This window comes from Oncorhynchus mykiss, chromosome 5 (genome assembly GCF_013265735.2).
Source record: "Oncorhynchus mykiss isolate Arlee chromosome 5, USDA_OmykA_1.1, whole genome shotgun sequence".
Taxonomy (NCBI): Eukaryota; Metazoa; Chordata; class Actinopteri; order Salmoniformes; family Salmonidae; genus Oncorhynchus; species Oncorhynchus mykiss.
The window spans coordinates 45,200,872-45,226,614 of record NC_048569.1 but is presented as its reverse complement, the minus strand read 5'-3'; the positions used below and the strand labels follow the sequence as shown (position 1 = coordinate 45,226,614).

Below are 25,743 nucleotides of genomic sequence, written 5' to 3'. Positions count from 1 at the left end.
GTCGTCTCAAGAAGAAATGATAGGGGCATTATCTGGCAAAGTATCAAGGACTCCTACAGGGAGGCTAGGTTGAGCGTCTGCAGTTACAACTAACCACCAGAGGGAGGAAACACTGAGCTAGTTCTGTTGACAGAGAAAAGGGGAAAGAGTTTTTTGAGAGAGAGCAGAGTGAGAATAGAATGGAATGAGAATAGAAGAGAGTGAGAATGGGAATAGAATATCGTGAGAATAGAATAGAGTGAAAATAGAATAGAGTGACAATGGGAATAGAATAGAATGAGAATAGAGAAGAGAGATGTAAAATAATCCCATCCATATTTTGCATTGTAAATTGTGTCTTATTCATTTCAGTAAACAGAGAATCTAAAACGTATCATCAGCAAAGTAAGAGAATGCAAGGTAAAGCCACAGTGATGCCAAAATCAAATGTCATACAATACAAAGTCCTTTAGATGTGTGGATGGATATGAGGGAGCTGAGCAGTCAGAAACATCCCCACCATCACTCTAGTGTATTTCATGGAGAATACACCTCCAGTAGGTAGCCTCCATCATCTCCATGGCAATATGCAAACAAGAAACTAAAATCACGCCTATTATTAGGCCTACAGTACACACACTGACTGTTGTTCGCCTCCATCTCAACGCAGCTCTGCTCCACATCCTTGTCATATGCATCCCCTGAAGCAGTTCACATGATCCCACAAGATTCCGCTGACTCCCATCACAACTGGGCTGCACGACTAGGCTATGTGACTGTAATGTAGTTTAACCAATACAAATCTTCACTTTGCTGAGCAGTAGGAAATAATTTACCCAAATCATGTTCAAAACCCGGGCTCATTTACAGTCTAATTTTCGAAGAAGAAAAAAAAATAACCTGGCAGTTTCTCTTCCCAGCTCCCCAGTGAACTGAACCACCATTTTGATTCCTCGGAGTCAAGGAGCTAACAACATTTACAGGAAGAGAACAGAGGGAAACAGAGCAGAGAAATAGAAGGGAGGTGACAATGTGTGTAACAGGAAGAAAAGTGCAACACAAGGTTTTGGCAGAGGATCAAGAAGCGTACAGGAGGCTATTTTTGGATCCTTCCCCTTCCCAACAACGGAGTACTAAGAGGAACAGACATGGGAGCAGTTCACACAATGGCAATGGCTCGGTGCTTTACAGTATGTCAATAACACACACTTCAAGAGTGATTACTCACGAAACCAGGACGAAAAAATACCATGATTTGGGCGATATTTACATAATTTAATCCATAGAATAGTATTTTGGAGGAAGGATTGTTGACATATATTTGACATTTGTATCAAAGTATAAGAAATAAGAAATCATCAATAAAAGTTAGCATATTTATTACATTGAGGCCATTCACAGGCCTCCTTAAAGACTTAAAGACTACATTATGTTTAATCTGTAGGTGCTACAAAGCAAAAATGGGTGTTATTTGAAGCTTTACTGCTTGCTCTGTTGATTTCAATATAATAAAAAAATACATTCATTAAATGAATATTGGCAAAAATACACACCAATATTGAAAATACACCATTTTTAATTTGGCTACTTTTTCAATATATTGTTGAACATAATATACTCTTAGGGGCATATCAAAGATCCATAGTGGGATCTCAGCTTGTTTTAAAATTATGGCAATTTTTCCCAGAGAAATTGGTATATATTAGGCAACATAACCATTCAGAGCCCTACTTTACTTGCATCATTGCACATCCTGAAAATCACCAGCAGAGGTCGACCATTTTGAATCCATTTTCACATTCACTCTGTTGGTAATTCTTACAAATTGGATCATAACGCTAAAAGTAGCAGAGATACCACTCTGGAACTTTGATATGCCCATATAGTAAATGGTGGTCCTATAAAATCCGCACTGTGGAGAACGCAAACGGAATCCTGGAATCCAGACATTAAAACAGAGTTCAACAATATTTTTTTATTGAACTTATTAGAACATTCATTAATTTGCCGAAGATTATTATGAGACATGAACAAAATTAGTGATTAGTATTTTCCTTTAACTTCTCTGTCGAGGCAACAGCACATGAACGCTAGAACTTTGTGTAGCCGTTAGCGATGAAGCTAATGTAATGACAACCGCCTTCTGGGAAAAGGGATCCCCCCCCAAAAAAACCTGCCTATGACTGCCTGGCAGAATGATATCATGATATTATTCACATCAATCCAGTGGCCATTTGTTTTGAAAACTGCAATCACATGAGCGCTACAGAAATATTAATAGCCAATGGTCAATTGCTGGTGCACACTTGAATTAAAGGGTACCTACACCCAAAAAAAATCCAAGACCTCAAAAGTGGTTTCCTGATGTGGTTGAAGCTCTGTGGACTTAAAACATTCAACAAAAAAAAATCTATTTAGAAAAATTGGGATTTTGAGAGTGAAAAAAATAAAAACTGGGAAAAGCAGAAACCTGGAAAAACATAACAGAGAAACATTTATTTGAGAAAAAAACTGAATCAGGCAAAAAAATAAAACATTTTATAAAACAGATATAAATGTTCAACAACATATTTAAACATTAGCCAAATAAAAAATATATACAGTATCAGTCAAACGTTTGGACACACCTACTCATTCAAGGGTTTATCTTTATTTTTACAATTTTCTACATTGTAGAATAATAGTGAAGACATCAAAACTTTGAAATAACACACATGGAATCATGTAGTAACCAAATAAGTGTTAAACAAAACAAAATAGATTTGAGATTCTTCTAAGTAGTCACCCTTTGCCTTGATGACAGTTTTGCACACTCTTGGCATTCTCTCAACCAGCTTCATGAGGTAGTCACCTGGAATGCATTTCAATTAACAGGTTAAAAGTTGTTAAAAGTTAATTTGTGGAATTTATTTCCTTCTTAAAGTGTTTGAGCCAATCAGTTGTGTTGTGACATGGTAGGGGTGGTATACAGAAGATAGCCCTATTTCGTAAAAGACCAAGCCCATATTATGGCAAGAACAGCTCATATAAGCAAAGAGAAACGACAGTCCATAATTACATTAAGACACAAAGGTCAGTCAATGCGGGAAAATAAGAACTTTAAAAATGTCTTCAAGTGCAGTCACAAAATCCATCAAGCGCAATGATGAAACTGGCTCTCATGAGGACCGTCAAAGGAAAGGTAGACAGAGTTACCTCTGCTGCAGAGGCTAAGTTCATCAGAGTTACCAGCCTCAGAAATTGCAGCCCAAATAAATACTTCACAGAGTTCAAGTAACAGACACATTTCAACATCAACTGTTCATAGGAGACTGCGTGAATCAGGCCTTCAAGATAAAATTGCTGTAAATAAACGAAGAAACACAAGCAATGAACATTACACCGGTGGAAATCTGTCCTTTGTTCTGATGAGTTCCAACCGTGAGATCTGTCTTTGTGAGACCCAGAGTAGGTGAACAGATGATCTCCGCATGTGTGGTTCCCACCGTGAGGCATGGAGGAGGAGGTGTGATGGTGCTTTACTGGGAACACTGTCTGATTTATTTAGAATTCAAGGCCCACTTAGCCAGCATGGCTACCACAGCATTCTGCAGCGATATGCCATGCCATCTGGTTTGCGCTTAGTGGGACTGTCATTTGTTTTTCAACAGGACAATGACCCAACGCACCACCAGCCTGTGTAAGGGCTACTTGACCAAGGAGAGTGATGGAGTGCTGCATCAGGTGACCTGGCCTCCACAATCACCTGACCTCAACCTAAATGAGACGGTTTGCAATGAAAAGCAGCCAACAAGTGCTCAGGAACTCCTTCAAGACTGTTGGAAAAGCATTCCAGGAGAAGCTGGTTGTGAGAATGCCAAGAGTGTGCAAAGCTGTCATCAAGACAAAGGGTGGCTACTTAGAAAAATCTCAAACATATATTTTTTGGGGGGGTTACTACATGATTCCATGTGTGTTATTTCATAGTTTTGATGTCTTCACTATACATTTTTATATTTTAAATAGTTATGTTAAAAACATTATTATTTTAAATATATTATAGAAAAAGCAGTAAAGCTTCAAATGACCATTTTTTTGTAGCACCTACAAATAAATAAAACATGTGTCTTAGAGAGTCTTAAAGGGAGGCCTGGGTGAGGCCAAAATGTCATAAAAATGCCAATTTTGATTAATTATTTCTCAATTACGATTTTAGATACAAATGTCAAATATATGTCAACAATCATTCCTCTAAATGACCATTCTATAGATCAAATGTCATGAAAATCCTCAAAATCATTACATTTTCCCCCCCCCCGGGTTTTGTGGGGCATCTCAATTCAATTCCAATTCAATTTAAGGGGCTTTATTGAAATGGGAAACATATGTTTACATTGCCAAAGCAAGTGAAATAGATAATGAACAACAGTGGGCCACCACTGTTTCCACCTCATTTTGTGGGCACATAGCCTTTGGCAGCCTTTCTCAATAGCATGGCTATGCTCACTGAGTCTGTACATAGTGAAAGATTACATTTTGGGTCAGTCACAGTGGTCAGGTTTTCTGCCACTGTGTACTCTCTGTTTAGGGCCAAATAGCATTCTAGTTTGCTCTGTTTTTTTGTAAATTCTTTGCAATGTGTCAAGAAATTACCTTTTGTTTTCTCATGATTTGGTTGGGTCCAATTGTGTTGCTGTACTGGGGCTCTGTGGGGTCTGTTTGTGTACAGAGCCCCAGGACCAGCTTGCTTAGGGGGCTCTTCTCCAGGTTAATCTCTCTGTAGGTCATGGCTTTGTTATTTATGGAAGGTTTGGGAATCGCTTCCTTTTAGGTGGTTGTAGAATTTAACAGCTCCTTTCTGGATTTTGATCATTAGCAGGTATCGGCCTAATTCTTCTCTGCATGCATTATTTGGTGTTTTAGGTTGTACAAGGAGGATATGTTTGCAGAATTCTGCATGCAGTCTCAATTTGATGTTTGTCCCATTTTGTGAATTCTTGGTCGGTGAGCGAACCCCGAACCTCACAACCAAGAAGGGCAATGGGTTCTATAACTGATTTAAGTACAATTCAGGCCATTCACCCTGCAAACTGCAGACTTACACATTCAAAATCAACACAAAATGTGAACATTGGGTTAAAGAAAATGGACCTATTTAGTCTCAGACATTTCAATACACTTCTCAATTTCCGTGGGCTTCTGGGCTATGAGAAACAGAAAAGCAGTGATGATGCCATCCTCCATGGTGTCATTTTTCAGCTTTTGTTGCAGAAACAGATGAGTAGAGTGAGACAGGTTTTGTGTCTGTGAAGGATGACACTGATCAAAGAGCTTTTTTACCCATAAGAGAAATGCAGTAATCGTGTGGGTCTAATTACTATCTGACCTGGGGGCGGGTGGTTGGATATGGCGGCTAGGGAGCTGTGTTGCCTGCCATATACTGCTGTTAAACTGCTGTTATGCAGACTCTAACTAAAAACCTTGGTCTAAATTCCAGGGAAGGACATGATTCAACTCATTGGATTCAGCGGGTGACTACTAATAAAATGCATGTAAGGGCATTTTAAAATACATTTACCTTTTTGCCTACTTCCGTTTATTTTTTTTCCCAAATCCCATTTTCTCCGTTTTGTTTTTCCACGTTTCAGACTTTTCTTCTGTTTTTTTTAGGCTCTCTCAAAATCACACTTTTTTTTTTATATAGAAAAATACAACAAAATTGGAGGGTCTTAAATTCCCAATAATGCTTAAACCACATCAGGAGACCACTTTTGAGGTCTGGGAAAAATGTTAGAAATACCCTTTACGTTTTAGGGAAAGCCTTTCCATCTGCCATAATGTATACACTGGATTCTTGACAGCTTACTCTAAAACATATACTGCTAGACGTATCATTCTTAGATGATCTTGTGGAAACTCTCCCAGTGTACATACTGTTTGTACAGATTACATTTGATTAATGCAACAGTACTATTTGGATTGTTAATCAGATCCAATGTTCTTGATTTCATGTATTTTTGTTTTCCCCCCCCCCCCCCCTTATATTTGAAATAGTTTGACATTTTAATGCATTGTTAGGAGCTAGTATCATAATCATTTTGCTGTACCTGCTATAAGGAAAATACTTATGCATTTTGTTACTGTCTTATCATTCTCTTGAGCAAATAATACATTTTCTAATAAGTTCAAAACATTTAGTTGATTTCCTACTAAGTTCAAAACATTTAGTTGATTTCCTACTAAGTTCAAAACATTTAGTTGATTTCCTACTAAGTTCAAAACATTTAGTTGATTTCCTACTAAGTTCAAAACATTTAGTTGATTTCCTACTAAGTTCAAAACATTTTTGATTATTGTTGAATTCTGTTTTAATGTCTGGATTCCTTGATTCTGTCCATATCGCGGATTCTATAAGTCTCTACATGAGAGCAGAGCAGGGTTCTCCCCAAAGAATGTGGACTGGCTGCGCCACTATGTAATGAAAGTAAAAAATAGATTTCCTTTTTTTCTGTTATCAGCAGCTAAGTTTCCATCCAAATGGCAACAGATTTTCACAAAATATGGATGTTTTCCCACAGTGGTGTGTTTCCACCAAACGGACTTGTTGGGGAAAGAAACCAGTGCGTGATGACGTAGTGCCCACAAAAAGTACTTTTTCACTTAAGTTTTCATGAACTGAATAAAAATGTAAAGTTCAATGTGTTTCCATCGCATTTTCAACTCGATAGTTAGGTCACAAAAATTGTTGCGTTAAATAGCAAATGTTCCTACTCTGATTTTAGCAGGTGTGCTCTAGCCAATAACAGCTCAAAGATAGAGTGTGGGATTATTAAAGGATTTTACTTGCCAAATAGCAGTCAAGCATCGACCATCAAGTCACCAGAATAAGATCCTCAATATTTTTGGGAAATGAGCATCAAGTTCATCACTGAGCAATTTCAAAACCCTGTGAAATTCCTCATAACTTATTTCATCTGGAGTCTAATAAACTGCATGGTTTCCCGAGCTGTAGGGTGAGGACCACACAACATATCGTGCGATTCCAGGTTTACACTGGATCTTTCCCTTTCAACACGATTTGATGCGGATCTAGATACAGTGCCTTCAGAAATAATTTACACCCCTCGACTTTTTCCACATTTTGTTGTGTTACAAAGTCGTATTAAAATGGATTTAATCGTCTTTTTGTTTGTCAACAATCTACACAAAATACTCTGTCAAAAAATAAATGAAAAATAAAACAAATATATCTTGATTAGATAAGTATTCAAACTCAATAAGTTAGAATTGCCTTAGGCTGCAATTACAGCTGTGAGTCTTTCTGGGTAAGTCTCTAAGAGTTGTCTACACCTGGATTGTGCAACATTTGCCCATTATTCTTTTCAAAATCTGGTCTTTCAGGTCTTGCATAGATTTTCAAGCAGATTTAAGTTAAAACTGTAACTCCGCCACTCAGGAACACAGTCATCTTGGTAAGCAACTCCAGTGTAGATTGGACCATGATTTAAGTTATTGACCTGCTGAAAGGTGAATTCATCTCCCCGTGTCTGGTGGAAAGCAGACTGAACCAGGTTTTCCTCTACGATTGTACCTGTGCTTAGCTCCATTCCATTTATTTTTTTATCCTGAAAATCTTCCTAGTCCTTAAAGACTACAAGCATACCCATAACATGATGCAGCCACTACTATGCTTAAAAATATGGAGTGGTACTCAGTAATGTGCTGTATTGAATTTGCCCCAAACATAACACTTTGTCTTCAGGACAAAAAGTGAATTGCTTTGCCACAATTTTTGCAGTATTACTTTAGTACCTTGTTGCAAACAGGGTCCATGTTTTGGAATATTTGTATTCTATACAGGCTTCCTACTTTTCACTCTGTCAATAAGGTTAGTATTGTGGAATAACTACAATGTGGTTGATCCATCCTCAGTTGTCTCCTACTCACAGCCATTAAACTATGTAACTGTTTTAAAGTCACCATTGGCCTCATGATGAATTCTCTGAGCAGTTTCCTTCTCCAGCTACTGAGTTAGGAAGGACGCCCGTATCTTCGTAGTGACTGGTTGTATTGATACACCATCCAAAGTGTAATTAATAACTTCACCATGCTCAAAGGGATATTCGATGTCCCCCCCCCCCCCCTCCTCCTCCTCTTAGCGAGGCATTGGAAATTCTCCCTGGTCTTTGTGGTTGAATCTGTGTTTGAAATTCCCTGCTTGACTGAGGGACTTGCATGGACCACATACAATGTGCAATAATTGAGTTTAACAGATGGTGTGTGGGGTATAGAGATGAGGTAGTCATTAAAAAATAATGTTTAACACTATTATAGCACACAGAGTGAGTCCATGCAACTGATTGTGACTTGTTACGCACATTTTTACTCCTGAACTTATTTCGGCTTGCCATAACAAAGGGGTTAATATACTTATTGACTCAAGACATTCAGCTTTTCATTTTTTATTCATTTGTAAACATTATTCCACTTTGACATAATGGGGGGGGGGGGGGAGAGATCTCAATTTGATCCATTATAAAGTCAGGCTCTAACACAACAAAATGTGGGAAAAGTCAAGGGGTGTGAATACTTCCTGAAGGCACTGGGCTCCAATACGATACCGGAAAGATACATTTAGTTTGAAACTATTGCGATTCAGTTTGATTGAGAAATCTACCGGATCCATATGCATTGGGTGCATATAACCCATTAGGGTGTCCTCCCCACTGGGCTCAGAATGACAGAAATAAGACTTTGATTATGGTAATGCGTCTTAGCAGAACATGCAACTCCTGCAATGAAGCAGCCAATAAAACGTAGTTTTGAAACATTTGCTAAAAAATGCAATTAGAGAGGAAAACACCATTCTAAACAGCGCACCTGATAGCGGTTCCATGTTAGAAACACAGAAATAGGGGGAATCTAAAGATCCAAAAACTAGGATGGGGTTGATAATTTGACTAGGATTGTGCCTTTGGCTTCTGGACAACGAAATAAAGTTGATATGAAAACCAATAGAACAGGCGAGAAATGGGTCCAATAGGGAAGTAAATGGAAAATAAATTTACATAAATTGTCCAAATTTCTCCTGTCGATACAGAACTAAATGGAATCGCTCAAAACACTTCACCAGAAAGCATGACTTAAACCACAGAGGAATCGAGGATCATTATCTCCTTGAAAGACAAGAAGCCAGCAATTTGGGCAGCGCGGGTGGCAATGGGCCTAGTTGATTATTGTGTTGCGGCTGTCAACAAAAGCATCTCAATTACGTGCGAAGATAATGTGCCTTGAGTATAGCTTAAAGTGTTGAGACAAGAAGAAGGGGAGGGGTGTGTGGTGAAGATATAGGCGAGCCTTTCTCCAGAACGGCTCAACTGTCTCCCGCAAAATGCTTGCACATGCATTGTCTCATTGTGTGAATTGTTTGTCATTTTTATTTTTGTTCCCCATTACATATGTCGTCAGGTTTTCATCAAGGAACCCTCTGTACTTTGCTACGTTCATCTTACCCTCAATCTTGACTAGGGATGCACAATATATCGGTGAACATATCGGAATGTCTAGTTTATCGCCCCGATGTTTCCAAACAGATGTCAAAGCGGACGTGAATACCTATATAATTAGGTACATGACGTAATGACGCCGCGTAAAATGTAGCGCGACACGTGAAACACAGCATTCCTAACCTAGCACACAACGTCTGCTGTGTGGATCGAGCAGTCAACAAGTCGAGCAGTCATTTGAAAGAGTAAGAAAATTTCAGAGACAACTCGAAGGCGAAATCTATTAAAGCCAAGATAATGGAATTCATTGCCCATGACAATCAACCGTTCTCTGTCGTGGGTGATGTTTACTTTTGCCGACTGGTCGAGCACCGGTACACACTACCAAGTGCGCTATTTTTCAGATGTTGCCCTAACGGAGTTACACAGTAATATCGTCACTGCTATTAGCTTCACGGCTGACATTTGGACCAGCGATATCATACAGAGTCTGACAGCACAGCGGTTCTTTGAGGATTTTGTACTGAGGAAAGTTGTTTTGCATGCTCATGAATGTGCTGGTTCTCATACCGCTGCTGCCATTTCAATGGCATTTGAGAACATGTTTGAAACATGGAAACATGAACACACACACACACTAGCAAGCTCAATTCAAACAACTGACTCAAGAAAAAAGCTCATCAACTGTGCCTGCAGCAGACGTGATACCCTCTGTCATGGAATTGAAACGCCGACACAAACGAGTCGGTGGCATTACTTTACTGTGTCGACACCGTGCTCGATGCTAGGTACAAGGAACCACTACTTCGATGCAGACAAGAAACAGGGTTTACATGAAATGTTACATACACAGCTGGACAAGGTGGAAACGGACACAGTGACAGTGTGCACCGAGGAAGAGAGGCCACGGACAGACAGAGGTGAAACTTCACTACTTGACATGTATGATGAAATCCTGGTTGAGAATGAAACGACTGAACAAATAAACATAGAAACAGCACAGCAAGTAAGTGAAAGAAATAGGTTTCAATTATGTTTTACTGGTAATGGGAACATACGTAAAGGTCAAAAAAATAACTGTTTGGTTAGTGTGGTGTGTGTGTGTGTGTAACCTTAATTTATGTAGGCAAGTCAGTTAAGAACAAATTCTTATTTACAATGACGGCCAACCCCGGCAATACCCGGACGACGCTGGGCCAATTGTGCACCGGACTATGGGACTCCCAGACTCATAGCCTGGATTCGAACCAGGGACTGTAGTGACGCCTCTTGCACTGAGATGCAGTGCCTTGCAGTGCAGTGTGTGAGTTAACTATTTAACTGTACTCAAATGCTTAAAAGGCCGCTAAAAACTTTTATACTGGTTATCGGTATCGTTTTTTTGTCAAGGAAAATATTGGATATCAGTATCGGCCAAAAATGTCATATTGGTGCATCAATATTTACTACACTCAAATCAAAATCAAATTTGTCACATGCACCGAATACAACAGGTGTTGTTCACCTTACGGTGAAATGCTTATTTACAAGCCCTTAACCAACAATGCAGTTAAGAAAAATACCTACAAATAAATAAAATAAATAAAAGTAACAAATAATTCAAGAGCAGAAAAATAACAATAGCGAGGCTATATACAGGGGGTACCGGTACAGAGTCAATGTGCGGGGGCACCGGTTATTCGAAGTAAGTGGTAATATGTACATATGTCGGTAGAGTTATTAAAGTGACTATGCATAGATAATAAACAGAGAGTAGCAGCAGTGTAAGGGGGAGGGGCAATGCAAATAGTCTGGGTAGCCATTTGATTAGATGTTCAGGAGTCTTATGGCTTGGGCGCCCCAGTACTGCTTGCCGTGCGGTAGCAGAGAACAGCCTTATGACTAGGGTGGCTGGAGTCTTTGACCATTTTTAGGGTCTTCCTCTGACACTGCCTAGTATAGAGGTCCTGGATGGCAGGAAGCTTGGACCCAGTGATGTACTGGGCGGTGCACACTACCCTCTGTAGTGCCTTGCGGTCGGAGGCCGAGCAGTTGCCATACCAGGCAGTGATGCAACCAGCAACCATGCTCTCGACGGTGCAGCTGAAGAACCTTTTGAGGATCTGAGGACCCGTTGCCAAATCTTTTCAGTCTGCTGAGGGGATTAGGTTTTGTCGTGCCCACTAACGACTGTCTTGGTGTGCTTGGACCATGTTAGTTTGTTGGTGATGTGGACACCAATAACTGGAAACTCTCAACCTACAGCCCCGTCGATGAGAATGGGGGCGTGCTCGGTCCTCCATTTCCTGTAGTCCACAATCATCTCCTTTGTATTGATCATGTTGAGGGAGAGGTTGTTGTCCTGGCACCACACGACCAGGTCTCTGACCTCCTCCCTATAGGCGGTCTCGTCGATGTTGGTGATCAGGCCTACCACTATTGTGTCATCAGCAAACTTAATGATGGTGTTGGAGTTGTGCCTGGCCATGCAGACATGAGTGAACAGGGAGTACAGGAGAGGACTGCGCACGCACCCCTGATGGCCCCCTGTGTTGAGGATCAGCGTGGCGGATGTGTTGTTACCTACCCTTACCACCTGGGGGCGGCCCGTCAGGAAGTCCAGGATCCAGTTGCAGAGGGAGGTGTTTAGTTCCAGGGTCTTTAGCTTATTGATGAGCTTTGAGGGCACTATGGCGTTGAACGCTGAGCTGTAGTCAATGAATAGCATTCTCACATAGGTGTTCCTTTTGTCCAAGTGGGAAAGGGCAATGTGGAGTGCAATAGAGATTGCATCATCTGTGGATCTGTTGGGGCGGTATGCAAATTGGAGTGGCTCTAGGGTTTCTGGGATAATGGTACTTATGTGAACCATGACCAGCCTTTCAAAGCACTTCAGGGCTACAGACGTGAGTGCTACGGGTTGGTAGTGATTTAGGCAGTTTACCTTAGTGTTCTTGGGCACAGAGACTATGGTGCTCTGCTTGAAACATGTTGGTATTAGAGACTCAGACAGGTTGAAAAGGTCAGTGAAGACACTTGCTAGTTGGTCAGCACATGCTTGGGGGAAAACGTCCTGGTAATCAGTCTGAAAGTTGACCTGTTTAAAGGTTTTGCTCACATCGGCTACGGAGAGCGTGATCACGGTCTTCTGGAACAGCTGGTGCTCTCATGCATGTTTCAGTGTTACTCGCCTTGAAGCAAGCATAGAAGAAATGTAGCTCTTCTGGTAGGCTTGTGTCACTGGGAAGCTTGCAGCTGTGCTTCCTTTGTAGTCCGTCTGTAATGGTTTGCAAGCCCTGCCACGTCCGACGAACGTTGGAGCCGGTGTAGTACGATTTGATCTTAGTCCTGTATTGACACTGCCTTTTTGATGGTTCGTCGGACGGCATAGCGGGATTTCTTATAAGCTTCAGGGTTAGAGTCCCGCTCCTTGAAGGAGGAAACTCTACCCTTTAGCTCAGTGTGGACGTTGCCTGTAATTCATGGCTTCTGGTTGGGGTATGTACATACAGTCACGTCATTGATGCACTTATTGATGAAGCCAGTGACTGATGTGGTGTACTCCTCAATGCCATCGGAAGAATCACGGAACATGTTCCAGTCTGTGATAGCAAAACAGTCCTGTAGCTTAGCATCTGCTTCATCTGACCACTTTTTTATTGACTGAGTCACTGGTGCTTCCTGCTTTAGTTTTTGCTTGTAAGCAGGAATCAAGAGGATAGAATTATGGTCAGATTTGCCAAATGGTGGGCGAGGGAGAGCTTTGTATGCATCTCTGTGTGTGGAGTAAAGGTGGTCTGGAGTTTTTTTCCCTCTGGTTGTACATTTAACATGCTGGTAGAAATTAGGTCAAACGGATTTACGTTTCCCTGCATTAAAGTCCCCGGCCAATAGGAGTGCAGCCTCTGGATGTGCGTTTTCCTGTTAGCTTATGGCCGTATACAGCTCATTGAGTGCGGTCTTAGTGCCAGCATCGGTTTGTGGTGGTAAAGACAGCTACGAAGAAGATAGATGAAAACTCTCTTGGTAGATAGCGTGATCTACAGCTTATCATGAGATCCTCTACCTCAGGCGAGCAAAACCTTGAGACGTCCTTAGATATCGTGCACCAGCTGCTGTTTACAAATATACATTGACCGCCACCCCTTGTCTTACCAGAGGCTGCTGTTCTATCCTGCCGATACAGTGTATAACCCGCCAGCTGTATGTTATTCATGTCGTCGTTCAGCCACGACCATGAAACATAAGATATTAGTTTCTAATGTCCCGTTGGTGGGATATACGTGAGTGTAGTTCGTCCACTTTATTATTCAGCGATTGAACATTGGCCAATAGTACCGATGGCAAAGGCAGATTAGCCATTAACGTCAAATGCTGTGTATTATATACCATTTTGTAGCTCTGAGTCTTTACTTTTATCCAATGTAAAAAATAAAATAAAAAAAATATATCATATTTTGCTACATAAGACAGATTTGAGCCGGTCGGTCACATATCCTCACTGGCATTTTCATTAATTGTCATGTCAAACACTGTATTCAAAGTGCCCACTTGGAAAACTAATGATTATTCTAATTCTAACAGTTCACCCAAGTGTTTTGATTACATGAGGACAAAGATCATACTTTTTGGAGAAATGTCCTCTGGTCTGATGAAACCAAAATAGAACTGTTTGGCCATAATGACCATCGACCACCTAACGCTATGACTGCTGCGCTAACGCTATAACCCCAGCTTCTGTCCTGCCTAGCTAGCTGTCATGTCAGCTAGGTGTCGCCATGACAACAGCACCTATTTATCCCTTCAGAGAGACCATCTTGACATTTCGAGATGTTCCACATCTTGACAAAAATGTGGTACGGTTAATGTAGCCGATCTTCTACAGTTGGCTGGGCTGTTAATAAAGCCTCTCATACAAATGGTCATCAGTCAGACTACTAGAGGAGTTAGGCTAGGGTTTACTCGATACAACTGCCAGACGAGGTTGGTTACTTGGGTCCGGCTCGTTACTCAGCTGCCACAGCCTTTCAGTGGCGGTCAGCTATGTCTTCAGTCCTGGCACTGCAGGGGGACTCTTAAAGCCTTCGATCACACCGATAGTGTCATTACGCAAAATAGTACGCAGCATGATCTGGATGTTTGTGCAACAAAAGTTCAACATGCTACCATTTCTGTCAAGCCGTCTACACACACAGTCTGAAGCATACATTCGATAAATCCAACATATACGCCACGCAGAACGCACTGCAACTGTCTCTGCAACGCAATGCTGCAAGGCAAACGCAGCGCTCCATCGGAAATTAATGTACTTCTTTCGGGTGTACCAAAATGCAATGTCGGTGTGATCGAGGAGTTGACTCTCTTCCCTCTTTCACTCTCACTCCCTCTCCAGCTGAACTGGCTGCTTTAAAGGCCTGCCAGGCCAAGCCAGGCCAGCTGAGCTCTCCCTCTTCTCTCAGTGCATCTCATTTCAGGGAGAGGAAGACCGTGAGAGTGAATACTCAGGCTTGCAACACATAGGCTAGCTTCAACCAAATTTGCTGCAGTGATTTATAAAAGGCAGAGACGGGGTGGGGGGGGGGGTGTTACAGAGTTGAGCTTGGGACAGTCGAATCACGAGTGGCGATGCACAAAAGAGGAGAAAGAGAGAGAGAGACGGGAAAGGAAAGCGAGAAACGGTGACAGTCACTGAATCACATTGTGCGGTTGATGATAACCATCTTATTCAGAAGAAGGCACTCCGTCACAAGCTTACAGTGGCTCGGGGTGGTTAACGGATATTCACGAAGAGATCTTACACAGTTTCCTATCATAACCTACTAAAACAGTATTATGTGGAAGATAAACGGTATCCTGCCCTTTTACTACGCTGAACAAAATTATAAAAACGCAACATGTAGTGTTTGTCCCATGTTTCATTTGCTGAAATAAAAAGACCCCAGAATTTTTCCATGGGCACAAAAAACGTATTACTCTCAAATTTTGATGGAGCACGCAATAGGCATGCTGAGTGCAGGAATGTCCACACGAGCTGTTGCTAGAGAATTGATTGTTCATTTTCTACCATAAACCACTTCCAACGTCGTGCACTTGCCCAGTCATGTGAAATCCATAAGGGCCTAATTTATTTATTTAAATTGACCAATTTCCTTATATGAACTGTAACTGCATGTTGCGTTCATATTTTTGTTCAGTGCATTCGGAAAGTATTCAGACCCCTTGACCTTTTCCACATTTACAGCCTTATTCTAAAATGTACACAATTATTTTTGTTCCTCAATCTACACACAATACCCCATAATGTCAAAACACAAACAGGTTCCTATATTTTTACGAATGTATTAAAAATGAAAAAAATTCTATATCATATTTACTTTGTTGAAGCACCTTTGGCAGTGATTATAACCTTGGGTATTACGCTACAAGTTTGGCACACCTGTATTTGGGGACTTTCTCCCATTCTTCTCTGCAGATCCTCTCAAGCTCTGGCAGGTTGGATGGGGAGCGTGGCTGCACATCTATTTTCAGGTCTCTCCAAATATGTTCAATCAGGTTCAAGTCCGGGCTCTGGCTGGGCCACTCAAGGACATTCAGAGACTTGTCCTGAAGCCACTCCTGGGCTGTCTTGGCTGTGTGCTTAGGGTCGTTGTCCGGTTGGAAGGTGAACCTTCACCCCAGTCTCAGGTCCTGACCGATCTGGAGCAAGTTTCAATAAGGATTTGTCTGTACTTTGCTCCATTCATCTTTCCCTCGATCCTGACTAGTCTCCCAGTCCCTGCTGCTGAAAAACATCCCCACAGCATGATGCTGCCACCACCATGCTTCACTGTAGGGATGGTGCCAGGTTTCCTCCAGAAGTGACACTTGGCATTCAGGCCAAAGAGTTCAATCTTGGTTTCATCAGACCAGAGAACCTTGATTCTCTGAGAGTCTTCAGGTGCCTTTTGGCAAACTCCAAGGGGGCTGTCATGTGCCTTTTACTGAGGAGAGGCTTCCATCTGGCCACACTACCATAAAGTCCTGATTGGTGGAGTGATGCAGAGATGATTGTCCGTCAGGAAGTTTCTCCCATCTCCACAGAGAAACTCTGGAGCTCTGTCAGAGTAACCGTCGGGTTCTTGATCTCCTCCCTGACCAAGGCCCCTCTCCCCTGATTGCTCAATTTGGCGAGGCGGCCAGCTTCTGAAGAGTCTTGGTAGTTCCAAATGTTCCATTTAAGAATGATGAAGGCCACTGTGTTCTTGGGGACCTTGGGGGTCCACTGGGAAACACTGACCAACACTTTGGTTCTTACTCTGTCACAATAACCCCTTCCTGGCTTTTTTGGAAGGTACCCTTCCCCAGATCTGTGCATTGACACAATCCTGTCTCGGAGCTCAAAGGACAATTCCTTCAACCTCATGGCTTGGTTTTTGTTCTGACATGCACTGTCAACTGCGGGACCTTATAAAGACAGGTGTGTGCCTTTCCAAATCATGTCCAATCAATTTAATTTACCACAGGTGGACTCCAATCAAGTTGTAGAAACATCTAAAGGTTGATCAGCGGTAACAGGATGCATCTGAGCTCAATTTCGAGTCTCATAGCAAAGGGTCTGAATACTCAGGGGGTGGTACCTAGTCAGTTATACAACTGAATGACTTCAAATTAAATGTGCCTTCCGCATTTAACCCAACAACTCTGAAACAGAGAGGTAGGGGGGGCTGCCTTAATCGACATCCACGTCTTCAGCGCCCGGGGAGTGAAAGGGTCTGAATACTTTCTGCATGCAACGTATGTATATGTGACCGACTACCTCGATTCGGTTTTATGTAGCAAAAAAAATACACTTTATCTAATCCTTGGCCTATATTCCAATCGGACTTTGGTGCAGGTCATGTTGTTCTTCACATTACCATCTCTGGTAAACACACACTACATCAAATTAAATCGAAGTGTATTTGTCACATGCACAGGATACAGAAGGTGTAAACGGTACAGTGAAATGGTTACTTGCATGTGCATAGTAGCAATATCAAAAATAGAAAGTACACAGAAAAATATTTTATAAATATTTTATCATTATTAGATGATGCTTACCCAGACACACTTGTCTAAATTGATGGGTCATGTGAAAGAAATGCTAAAAGCACCTCCCAGTCACATCTAGCTAAGTGGATGGGTCACTATGGTCTAGACATCATACATTCATGAAATACAATAGATAGTCGTAATCACCCCCAGACACACTGGCTAAATTGATGGGTCATGTAATCATCTAGCGAAGTGGAATATTTTGTTTAGACATGTAGCTAGTTAGTTAGTTAGTTATCTAAACAATGAATCACAACCCCAACCCATACTACTAGCAATAAAAATGGATTGTCATAGCTAGCCACCGTGTATGAAATTCTGTAGTATGAGTCAGCAGGGAGCTAAAGCTAACCAACTAGGTTCAATGTTAGCTAGCTAGCTAGCAGTAGGCTATAACTAGCAATGCAAATGGCTTTCTGACATACAAGAAAATATTAATGCACAGACCACACAACATTCGCTAGGGTGTCGTGGCAGTAGCAGGAACAGCGGCAGCTGGTAAAGAATGCAAGCGACTTCAATGGCGAATTTCTCTGAACATGGGAAAAGATATATCACCAGATTCTCAGGGAAAACATTAAAGGTTGAAGAAGCAATACTCCAATCAGCAGCTCCATACTACTTGTCAGACATAGAGAACTGATACTGTATACTGGTTGTTGGGGTGGGATTGCCGTGAGTGGCTATTGATAATTTTAATGTATTTCTTATGTCTTACTCATTATTAGGAAGAATGACGGACCAAATTGAATGTTAGGTACGAAATGTATTGAAGATTATATGAATCATATCCATTAAAAAGGGACAATTTGGGTGCAGAGGCTTAATTTCATAGAGATCTAATTATATTTTAACAAAATCATGCTTCAGGAAGGCTAATCTTAACTGTTTCTTACTACAGAAACAATTTCAGAACAATCTGAGATGGTGAGTAACAAAATCCTCTTTAATGTGCTTTTTGAGGTGGAATGACTCATAGGAGACATCCTCCAGAACAACTGACTATTTTGTTTAGTAATAGGTTCGCCGCGAACACCACTTGTGAAAGTTCTCATGGGGCAAGTGCAAGCCTTATCCTGTCTGACTCCTGTCCTGGACATGGCTGTCAATAGTACACATCCTAGATGCTACTGCCAGGCTGACATAATGCAACAACAGCAGGGCCTATACCTGGAGTTGCACACCATTCAAGGCTACGTGGGGTGAGCTATCTGCACAATGGAAAATTGCAGAAATTCTGCAGCCTGGCACAGAATTCAGAACTGCACACAGTCAACAACAACTCCAACAAACACTGATCATAGATAACTGTAGGCCAGGGAACTTTCCCTTACTGTGAGCACCTGTAGGTTTTTATGCAAATATTTGAATATGGCTCAGGAGGAGGGTGTGACAAATACAGTTGTTTTTGTCGACTGCTGCCTGTATTTCAGGTGAGGGAACAAACTTCAACTGGCCTGGGCTCCGTTACCATGACTACCGCTACTCATAATCACCACGGGAGAAAGGGCTTCTCTATGGAACGCCAATTGGGTATTTTCTTCGCGTGTCAAAAAAAGATACACGTTCACACGGCGTTCCATACTTCTTTCAAACTACAGGCACCAGAGAAATGCGGCACGTGTTAATGCTGAGGACTAATTCATATCCATTTGGCTAAATTCCACAGTCGTCGTTAGTCAGTCTTACCATAGCTAACTGACGTCAAGGCTGTCAGGGTCAACTAGCTGTCCCTGACATGTCATCTAACGTTACGGGTAACGTTAAAACAGTAACATATATGCTATCCGTGGTCATTTACCCTGACGTCATGTGTCCTGTAAATCATCAGGGGGCCACTAACTAGCCATCTGCCAATACAGATGATAGAATATTACAACTACCGAACCCAGCAACTACTGTTAGCTAGCTAGCGAATTTAGCAGTCCCCGTCATTTGCAAATAACGCCAACGTAAGGTTACGATAGAGCGGTAGTTGTTTCTGCAAACAAATGCATTTCCAGTTGACACACGGTTGAGTACAAGAAACGGTAGCTGGCGGGGACCGGGTAGAGCTAGCTCGCTAATGTTATATTGCTACTGTAGTTAGATACCGAGAAAAGCAAGCAGCGAAAGCACTACCTCGTTACGTTACACCCGCTAGCCTAGCTAGCTACATAACTCTGCTTTCTCCAGCCAACTTCGTGATGCCCCGAGTTTATGCAGAAATGTTCATTTGCCATAACACTAGTTGGAGGAACACTAGCTAACGTTACTGTCTAGTTCGGACATAAAACCGTCAGCGAAACCGCTCGGCCTTCAAAGTGATGCACAAACCTTGAACGTTCGGAAGCCCACTGAGCTAATGTTGGCTTAGTTACAGTAGCCAGCTATTTAACAGCACTTCAAAATATCTCCAGGCTAAAAGTGTCCTGTTCAGAGGAGACACTCAGCTTATTAATTTAAACACAGACATGCATATACGTGTCGAATATCTTACCTGTTTCGACAATTGTGTGTTATTCCAAAGACGGTTACCATAACATTGCGCTAGCTAGGAAGCTAGCTACATCTGCAACAGCATTTAGGGCTGTAAACACAACGCAAAAAACCTACTGCGTTGGCGCATGCGCAGTACAACACACCTCCTTCGAGTGTATCAGGAAAAGCACTCCCTGAGACCGATCTGGTTATTGTCATCCAGACCAGTATTACATTTCAAAGTGTATATTTGCAAAATAATAAAACAAGGCTATATGAGAAAATTGAGAGACAATGTCGGATAAAAATCGAATGAAGTGTCAAATAAGTGACAGATAAACATATTCTGCATATGATTCAGTCATCAAGTTTCAAGTTTTTATTAGTTGTATGAACGGGATACACATGGTGTATACAGTGCCTTGCGAAAGTATTCGGCCCCCTTGAACTTTGCGACCTTTTGCCACATTTCAGGCTTCAAACATAAAGATATAAAACTGTATTTTTTTGTGAAGAATCAACAACAAGTGGGACACAATCATGAAGTGGAACGACATTTATTGGATATTTCAAACTTTTTTAACAAATCAAAAACTAATGTCTCCAACATTATTTACAAACAAAGCGTGTGTGTTTAGTGAGTCCGCCAGATCAGAGGCAGTAGGGATGACCAGGGATGTTCTCTTGATAAGTTTGTGAATTGAACCATTTTCCTGTCCTGTAGGGATGACCAGGGTTGTTCTCTTGATAAGTTTGTGAATTGAACCATTTTCCTGTCCTGCTAAGCATTCAAAATGTCACGATCACTTTTGGGTTTCAGGGAAAATGTATGGAGTAAAAAGTACATTTTAAAAGTAAAAGTTGTCAAAAATATAAATATTAATTTACAGATACCCCAAAAAACTGAGTAGTACTTTAAATTATTTTTACTTAAGTACTTTAAACCACTGCATCGTCATCGGTGATCAGGCCTACCACCGCCATGTTGGCAGCAAACCGAATGATGGTGTTGGAGTCATGGGCGGCCAAGAAGTTGTGGGTGAACAGGGAGTACAAGAGGGGACTTAGCACGCACCCCTGAGGGGCCCCGTGTTGAGGGTCAGCATGGAAACTCACAGCCAGACCCCATGGAAACAATGGCATCTGCTAAAAAGAAAATAGAGCATCTGGAAGAGAAAACAGAAGACCTGGCAAATAGGGGGCGAAGGAATAACAGTGCTCTATTAAACCAGGCCGAAAAAGAAGAGAGAAACATGCCAATGATCCGCTACCTGCAAGACAAACTCCCAGAGTGGCTCCACCTGTCCACCGACAGGCCCATAGAACTTTAGAGAGCTCATCGAGCACTGAGGCCCCCACCAGCAGCCAGACAACCACCTCGTCAAATCACCATACATTTCCTGAGATTCACCGACAAGGGAACGAGTCCTACAGGCGGCGAAAATCAACACCATTACAGTGGGAAACGGCAAACTCACTTTACACCAGGACTTGTCAGCTGGAATATGCCAAAAGTGCCGAGAGTTTGACGAGGTGAAGAAACACTTAACTGACCGCGGCATCATCAGGGGATTCAACTATCCAAACGAGCCCAGGATTCTTCACCAAGGAGCCCTACAACACTTCAAAACTCCTGAAGAGACAAAACGTTTTTTTGAAGGACAATCCTGGTCACTGAGGAATGGACCAATGACTAAAAGCGATTGCTGTTATTACTAATGGAGGTAAGACAACATACGGCGCCATCCAATGACCCACCAGCCCTGCTAAATGTCATTATAGCCATCTATTTGTTATTTACTTTATTTTAGCTGAGATAAGCCTAGCCTAGACCTACTAGGCCTACTTTCATTTCCCCTTTTATGTCAAGTGAGAAAATTAACCATACATAGGCCTGTTATCTTGTATGTAGAACATATAGGCTAATTGGCAGACAAAGTGATCGGATACTGTCAATTTATATTGTGCCTATAATTTTCACATAGGCCTTCACCATTGATAGCCTGTCGATTATGACACATCTACAGACCTAACGAGAGGCTCAGTGTGTCCATTTTATGCCTATGGTTATGACCGCCTTATCCTGTTGATATTTAGTTTTAATAATAACAAACAACTTATCCTATAGATCCGTCTTAGGGATTTGCTGCCTCATTCCTGTTTTATTTAGTCCAAACGATTAGGCCTATGTCCTTTGGGGGATGTATTTGTAGGCTGGGCTATTGATTTTATTTACTTAATTTCTCCCTCTCTTTTATTACTGTGGTCTGGAAGGGGGCTACATTGTCACTTAATGCGGGCGGAGAGGATGAGGAGAGGATGATTTTGTTTCTCTCTCTCTTGGGAGAGAACTGTTCCCATTTTTCGGGAACACAGAATTGTGACTGAGCGTGGGGTTAACAAATTCAACAGGATACGTCGAGTTGTTTGGGAACTCGGCTGGGATGTTTAGAGATTGTTATTTTACATACACCGTTTCTTTTTCTTTTATGTGATCGCAGTTGTAACTATTATCCACTTTTACCCAGAGATGACTTGCACTAGATTTCCATTACTGTTTGATGACGTTGACGAGTACATTAAATCTACTGACATGGAACTGCCATGGGCTAGGTCATGCAATACAATGGAAAAAGATTCTATGTGCTCTCAAAAAGGAAAAAGCAGACATTGCTCTATTACAAGAGACACATCTCTGTGATGCCGAACATGATATACTCTGCAGAGCTTGGGTGGGACAGGTCTATTTCTCATCTTTCAAATCAAACAGTAGAGGCACAGCCATAGTTATCTATAAGCATGTTCCATTCATAATTGACAAAAATATATCTGATCCGGAGGGGAGATTTATTCTGATAACTGGGTCACTTTCATTAATCAGATGACTGTTATTTATTTAACCCACTATGTTTAATTGTTACTCGATTAAATTAACAATGTAACAATTAACTCATTAGGATTTGGGGCACCATGGAAGTAGTTGTTTAACGAGTTACCATCTCCTGAATTAAACTCTAGAAGATATATAAGTTATATATCAATAACAGTCACTTATTAATCATTACCTCGTATCAGTCTCGTAGTCTGAACGGTCGCAACCTTCTTGGATCCGCAAAAAACCCAGCCTTGAGCATTATTCAGAAGTACTCAAATTGGTTTCATTATTTATTCACTAGCTAACTAAATAATGACACAGAATACACAAACACTTACAAATACCTGGGCAGAAGGTGTGCTGACCTCTGTCTCTTGCTCTGGGAAGCAGAACAGGGAAGGGTGTCATGAGCATATTCGACCCACACAAGTTGCTGGCTCCAGGTGGTGGGATTAGTGAAGACGAGGCATTGAAAAGTCGTCTCCAGGTCCTGATTGGCTTGCTCCAACTGGCCGTTGGACTGGGAATGAAAACTAGAGGACATGCTGGCCAATGACCCAATAAGGGTGCAGAACACCTTCCAGAACCGGGATGAGAACTGGGGACCGCAATCAGAGACCATGTCGACCATGGATCCGGAAGACTTGCTGCACCATGAGCATGGCCGTCTCCTTAGATGAGGGCAACTTAGGAAGGGGAATAAAATGGGCGGCTTTGGAAAACCGGTCCACCACCGTAAGGATAGTGGTGTTGCCATCAGATGGTGGGAGGCCCGTGACGAAGTCAAAGATAGATGGGACCAGGAGCGGTGAGGGACAGGAAGTGGTTGAAGGAGGCCAGCCGGAGTTGCCACGGAGTCTTCTTCTGAACACACACAGTACAGGCGGCAATGAATACAGAGACATCAGGAACCGTGGTGGGCCACCAAAAATGCTGTCGGATGAAATCCAAGGTTCGACGGGAGCCAGGGTGACAGGTGAGTTTCGAGGAATGTACCAACACTCTCAGGTTAATGGGAAACGTAGTGTAGGTGACTCTGCCAATAGAGCGCCCATCCAATGCTCTAACGTCCATGGGAATGGATTCCCAGCTCCAATACCAGGGTAGCGTCCATAAAGCTTTCGTTGGCCCCAGAGTCAATGAGCATCCAGAGAGATTTGGACCGGTCACCCCACAACAGGGTAGTATGGAGAGGGGTACGAGCAATGGAGGATGGGAAACTTCAAGTACGGCTCACCAGCGTACTCGTACCTACTTGATGAGCTTGGCTTTTTAATGGGCAGGTAGCTAAGAAAGGTCCCGTAGCTCCACAATATAGACTGCTCTGGGTGTTAAGTCGGATACAATAGCCGTGCCCAGTTGCATGGGCTCCAAAGGAGGCGAGTCGGCAACCCTCTGTGATTTCCGAAAGAACTCGGGTTCCCTCAGACATGTAGACTTCGGGGGTCTCCGTGATTCCTCGGAGGTGAGGTGGGAATCGAGGGCGAGCTAGGGCAACAGGGCATAAATTCCCTCTCCCTCCTACGTTGTCGTAGCCAGCCATCGAGCCGTCAAGGTTATGAGTGAGTCAAGGTCCATGGGCAGCTCCTGGGCTGTGAGCTCATCTTTGATCACCTCCGATAATCTGTGAAGGAACATGTAGAACAATGCCTCCGGGTTCCAGGCACTCTCAGCCACCAACGTGCGAAAATCCACTGTGTAGTCTGTGTAGTCTGCCACACTACGGGAGTCTTGACATAGCTGGAGCAGTTTAAGCAGCCTCTCCCCCGTACAACGGAGAATTAAACACCTTCCGTACTTCCGCCACCAACTCCTCCAGACCGAGGCAGATGGCGGACTGTAGCCCCCACACCGCCATAGCCCAGACGAGTGCCCCCCCCCCCCGGGACATCAGCGTTATGAGGTACGCTATCTTCGAGTGGTCCGAGGGGAACGAAGAAGGTTGCGGCACGAAGATGAGGGAGCACTGAGGGAGAAAGGCACGGCAGTTTCCAGAATCTCCAGCGTAGCGCTCCGGGAGGAGGTAAGCGGGGTTCTCGGGACCCTGAGGTAGGCTGGGAAGAAACACCGCTGGTGGCAGGGTTGCTGACAGTCTGGGGGATTACTGTTGTGGCCCGCTGCCTAGTAGGGAAATCCGCGGAATTGCTCCAGCAATTTATCGAACGCCTGGTCATGGCGTTCTGCCAGGGTATGGAGTCCCTCCATAAGGCATTGCAGTAACTCCTCGTGTCTTCCAATGGTGGCTCCTTGCTGGGAGACAGCATTGTGGAGCTGGGCTGAGTCTGCTGGGTCCGGCATGGCCAGTTCGTACTATCACGACACAGGATGAGACCCAAATGCAGATACAGGAGGCAGATGGCTCAAGTCTCTGATATTTAATCATAGACAAGGGGCAGGCAAGAGGCAAGTCGAGAACTGGCAGAAGTTCGTAAACCAGGTCAGAGTCTAGATGGGTACAGGACGACAGGCAGGCTCGAGGTTAGGGCAGGCAGAATGGTATGGCAGGCGGGCTCAGGGTCAGGGCAGTCAGAAAAGGTCGGAACTGGGAGGACTAGACAAACAGGGACGCGAAAAACAAGAGTAAGGAAAAACAAGTTGGTCGGCTTGACGAGACAAGACGAACTGGCAACAGATAAATACTTGGGAAGATGGGCGACACCTGGAGGGGGGTGGAGACAAGCACAAAGACAGGCGAAACAGATCAGGGTGTGGCAGGTTGGGCAACACCAAAACATCAAGGCTCGTTTCATCATGTTCCTGGACTAAAGAGTGTGAAATGTTATGTCAGAAAAGTTTATATCTACCTCTGACATATTCTGTTTAACTAGGGCTGGAGGGAAAGTGAGTTGGATAGGTGTTAGGTAACTGCAGCACATGAAACTGAGTAGTCAC

The 25,743-nt window shown here is 42.6% G+C and overlaps 1 protein-coding gene across 5 annotated transcripts in view; it reads right to left on the bottom strand.

The window, feature by feature from the left end:
* LOC110523933 (rab GTPase-activating protein 1) overlaps window positions 1-20,148 on the bottom strand; it is a 132,441-nt gene extending 112,293 nt beyond the window's left edge. For 4 of the 5 annotated variants that reach the window (XM_036977658.1, XM_036977661.1, XM_036977660.1 and 1 more), the window contains exon 1: window positions 19,996-20,148. The gene's annotated coding sequence lies outside the window, so the exon portion shown is untranslated. Of the gene's footprint in view, window positions 1-499; window positions 1,077-19,995 lie in introns of those variants that run through there. The other variant, XM_036977659.1, reaches the window with a different exon arrangement.
* Window positions 20,149-25,743: the final 5,595 nt, after the last annotated feature.